Source organism: Lactuca serriola, chromosome 9 (assembly GCF_051521515.1).
Source record: "Lactuca serriola cultivar US96UC23 chromosome 9, Lser_US96UC23_V15, whole genome shotgun sequence".
NCBI lineage: Eukaryota > Viridiplantae > Streptophyta > Magnoliopsida > Asterales > Asteraceae > Lactuca > Lactuca serriola.
The window spans coordinates 21,938,197-21,943,470 of record NC_136416.1 but is presented as its reverse complement, the minus strand read 5'-3'; the positions used below and the strand labels follow the sequence as shown (position 1 = coordinate 21,943,470).

At 37.1% G+C, this 5,274-nt stretch overlaps 1 non-coding gene across 1 annotated transcript; it reads left to right on the top strand.

Moving 5' to 3' along the window:
• The first annotated feature begins 3,118 nt into the window (after window positions 1–3,118).
• Window positions 3,119–3,225, top strand: LOC145077567 (small nucleolar RNA R71). The gene has a single exon (XR_013693308.1). It is a non-coding gene; the product is annotated as a small nucleolar RNA R71 (small nucleolar RNA).
• The last annotated feature ends 2,049 nt before the right edge of the window (window positions 3,226–5,274 follow it).

Sequence of the window (5,274 nt, the reverse complement as noted above, 5' to 3'; positions counted from 1 at the left end):
CCGTTGCAAAGTACATTTAATGACGAAATAGCGATGAATTTTTCCATCTCCGAACCCATGTTTCTAGAGTGATAACATAAAAGAAGTTGAATTATAAAAACAAAAAATTTAATTTTATGTGTTTTCCAAAATGCAAGGTTGAAAAATAGACGAAGGTTTAGTACGATTACAAGAAATAAAACTTTATGAATGAAGAGAATTTAAAATGTAAATGTTTTATTAGGATAACTGAGATGGTGGTCCCAGAGGACTTGAAAATTTTACACATAAAGAGAAGGTGGTTGTTTTTTTCGAGTTTGAGATGGGATAGAGATCTTCATCACTATTGCATCTCATGAGATGGGTTCCCATTGGGTAATCATTCAAGAAATATCAAATAGGTCAAAGTCAATAGATATGTTTTCAATAATAAGACGACGGACAAATACTATAGATAATAAGACAAAGGGCGGATACAAGATTTTTAACAAATGTAAGAGAGTGAAAAATGTTTTTTAAGATAGAGCGAAGGATAAGATGGTGAATGATATGTTTCCGTACCCAAGTGGTGAAATCTTCAAAAACAATACTAGAGTGTGGCGAGATGGAAAATAGTCAACAATGGGAGTGATGCATAGGGAATATTGTTGAAAAACGAGAAGCTAGAAAGGAAGATGAATCGGAAATAAGATCAAATGGAGTGAACCCTGATATAAAAGCAATGGGGGATTTAACCATGACATTCTATATCATTAATTCCCCAAAGGACATTAATGAGAAGGGATTATAGAACAAGTGTATGAAATATGGAAAAGTGGTTGATATATACCTTTCCAAAAGGTTTTATAACTTCTTAATACACTAGAAAGTTGTTTATTCTAAGATATATATGTCTAATACATGTCTAGATCTCATTTTGGTCAAAAGTTGAAGAAAAAGACATCCAACCTTCATGCAAGGTTCCAAAACTCAACCATTCTCTAGATCTAAACTCCACAACACACTTAAGACCCTAATAACCCATAAAGTTGCCAACTTTATGGTTTTTATTCATTCAACTTGCTTAACTAACGATAACAGTGGGGCAAAAATTAGATCTTGTCTCATATAACAAGATAGGTGGACGCTTTGACACTTAAAATGGTCCAAAAACAATGTATGGTGATGATGATTATGGTTCCTTGCAAGCCCCCACAAAAGATCACCTTCTTCTTCTTCTTTCTCCTTCTTCCACACAAAGAAAAGCTCCAAAATGACCAAAGATCAAGCTTGGATGAAGACTAGGTTTATTCTAAGGTGAAAGAGGGTTTGGAGGCTAATAACAACCCTAAAATGAGTTTGGATGTGCTTAAATATGAAGGAAACCCTGAAAGATCATGGGCTTCAGCTGCAACATTTCTCACGCCGTGAGCCTCTATGTGTTACGTCGTGAGACCAATCTCGATAAGAAGTATATTTTAACCCATCTCACGTCATGACCACTCAAAATTCACATCATGAGGCTCCATTTCTTCTAAAATTCCACCTTCTGACTCCTTGAAGCCCTATTTTGATTCATCCAGGAAACAGGTGTTACATAGTCGCTCTAAAATAATGGTCGGGTGAGTCTCATTAGATGTGTTCTCAATTTTGAGCATGAGGAAATCAACCGGGTAATAAAAATCATCAACTTTGACTATCACATTACATAAAACGACTCAAGGAATTTTTGTGGACTTATCAACAAGTTGTAAGATTACTTCTGTGTGTTCTAACTTGCCTAAGTCATATTGATCATATAAATGTCTTGGGAGAATGTTGACACTTGATCCAAGGCCAAGGAGTGCCTTTTTAATGTTAATGTTACCTAAGGTAACAAAAATCAAAGGGTCTTTGGGATCTTTAAGCTTTGGTAGAAGAGGGTTAGACAAAATAGAGCTTACATGTTCAGTTAGGTTAACCTTGTTAGGAAGATGTGCTTGTAATTTTTGTTTTTGAACACATAAATCTTTTAAAAATTTTGCATACGATGGCACTCCTTAATCATTTTAACTAACAGGATATTAGCTTTTGTTTGATTAAAAAGTTCCCACATGTCATTCAATTTTGGACCATGCTTTCGAGAAGGAAATGACGTTGGTTTCTCTAAAGCTGAGGGGTATGGCATGGTATTATTCTCCATTCCATGCTCCCCAACTTTAGAATAATTTGTTCCCTTTTCTATTTTTAAATTACCTATTTTAAATGTTTTCTCAAGTTATTATTTTTCATCAATAATTAATTCAACATCACTTTTATCATCAACATGTACATTAGAAAAATAACTTACCTTATTGTCGACCTTTTTACCACTCCTCAAGACCCCAATCGCATTGACTTGATGTTCTTTTATAGGTCTTTGACTATGGGATGGGTTGACTGTTATGGTACTCGGGAACTTGCTATCTTCTCTTTTCCCAATTTGCTCTACACGTGGGCAATATGCTTCTCAATAGCAGCTATAGACTTGGAATTCGTATCAACTTTTTGGTTTGTTTGAGCTATGAACTACATGATCTTATCCAACTTGTTACTATCATTTTCTTGTGTTTTTGGTGTTCCACCTTGGTTGAAGTTGGACTACTGGAACTGTTTTTTCTAATTTTGATTTTGGAAATTTCCTTGACGGTTGTTGTTTTTCCATTGTTGTTGAAGTTCCCGCCTTGGTTGTAGTTCCGAGTGAATGGTCACAGACTATTTTGGAATTGACCATATCCATGCACTTGATTGATTTCTTATTGATTTCTCATGCACTCATCTGCAACGTGTCTTGAATCTCCATAGCGTACACATATCTTTTGGCCCTGCAAAAAACACACACATTTCTCCTTGCCAAGACTAGAGACTAGTAAGTCCATTTTTTTATTTGAAGAACTAATATCAGGTTTGACTTCATTTTTCTAGTTTTTTCCTAGTCCAACTAAAGCAACTAATGAAATTGGGGTGTCCCGTTTCTTCGCTGAGTAATCGGTTTTAGAACCATTAGTCATTTGCTCTAAGAATCGCCAAGCGTCTTCACTATCTTGCATCATCATAGTGCTACCAGACGAGGCATTAATCATGGTTGGGTTTTGCAGTGTCGACTCCATCATAAAAGAAATATACAAGTTGCCAACAGCTAAATTCATGATGCGGGCATGAACACAACAATTCCTCGAGGCGTTCAAATGCATCATGAAATTCTTCATTGGGTTTTTGTGAAAAGTCTTGTATCACTTATCTTATTTCCATTGTTTTAGTCATAGGGTAAAACTCTTGCAAAAAAAATTATTTGCTCCCAAGTAGTAATATTATGGGTAGCAAGAGCAGTAAACCAATACTTAGCTTTCTCTTTTATCGTGAACGGAAAAAACTGCATTCTAAATGAATCTTTATTAGTTCCTCACCGAGTATTTGCGTTAGCATTTGCAAGGAACTCAAAGAGATGATTGTATGGATCATCTTGTTTACTTCCTTTGAAGACCGATAAGACACTAGTAATTTGTGGTCTCAATTCCACATGGTGCTCGTTTCCTTCTAGGAAAAGTATAGGTGATGCATCATCATACTCTCTCGATTGAAAATAAGACGCCACTAATTTTCGATTAGGTTGCAGAAAGTAAAGGTGAAGAATTTGGTTACCTTCGTTGTAGTACCCTCCATTTACATTATTGAATCAATGGTTTGGATTCCTTTGGTATTGATTTCCAAAGCCTTGATTCCCGAATCCTTCATTTTAATCATCGTTGCCACCATTGTGTAAATTCTGGTCATTCCAGTTGTTTTTGTAGTTCGTGTTTCCACCTCGATTGATTTGATTCCACATATTACCACCGTAGTGGTTCTAATTCCAACCATTTTCATTATCACTTCCATCGTCAAAGTCCTAGTCATCCTCGTTACCAACATTACTAAATTGAGGACCAACATTTCTAGGATTTTGGTTTTGATTTCAACCATTACCATCATTGTGGTTTCCTCCATTGCCTCCCATATTTTGTGCCCAATTTCCTTCGTTTCCACAGTTGTGGCCACGATTGTTTCTGTTCATTTATGGTTGGTAACATCCCAAAAATTAAGATCAAAAATTTCAATTTGTAGAATAATAAAACCATCTTTCGAAATATGTTCATAAAACCATAATAGATTCAAATTATAACCAAAACATCTAGATACATCAAACCCAAATGAAATACGAAACAATGTGGTGTGTGCGATGCGATCACCCCGAGCTCTTCCCCTTGGATCTGGAAGTACCTAAAACATAACCTAAAAAACATAAGCATGAAACTTAGTGAGTTCACCAAAACACCACCTACAATACATATCAAACATATAATGGGCCCCGCCCGACATCGAGCCCTGTTCGGAACAGATTTGTCATTAATTTGAGATGGGCCCCGCCACATCACATTCATCAGGCTCAGCCTGGCATTGGGCCCTGCCCGGTATACATATCAGATATCATACATGCAAGAGTCACGCAAACAACTAGCATCGGAATCATAATAAACGATTGGCTGACATTGGTGCCTTCGACCCGTTAAGCACAGTGAGGAAACTCACATTGAGTTGCTGAATCTCTCAAATAAAATATCATACTACGGATCCGGAAAAATCCCCATGCTAACACCATCAAATAATATCCAATTAATAATTCGTCCATAACCCATAACTGGAATCATAGTCCGATGTCCAACCCTCCGAGTAAAAGTCCACTTTACCCTTTCCTCACTTGGCCCAAAATTCAAGGCCCAAATTCCTAAATGACACCCAAGGCTCCAAATGGTCCTAAGCACAAAAGGCCCAAAGTTAGAAAACTAGTGGCCCAATAAGGCCCAAAAAGCCCAAAACAGCATCTCACATCGCGACCGATCCTTGGTCACATCGTGAGAGGCGTCTGTTCTAAGTCCAAAGACTCGTTCCTAACTCAGACAACTCAGTGGGGATGGGTGACTCATGCTCACGTCATGAGACCTTATGTCTCACGTCTTGAGAACGGTCTGAAGCCAAAATCATCTTTTCAACGTTCTTAATCCATTCAGCCACCCATTTCATATTTCCAAAAGCTAAAGGGGACCCTAATGATCCATAAAAATGCTTGCTTTATGGACATGCATGCACTTTGCAGGTCCTTCCATACTTGTGGGTCAAAAGTAAAAGTATGGTCTCAAACTCACATGTATGCCTCAAATACTACACCAACTTCTAGATCTGAATGATATAAGACTCAGAAGACCATTTGAATCCATCAAGTTGCTAACTTTATGGATCTACTCCACTCTAATCAAGCCAAAA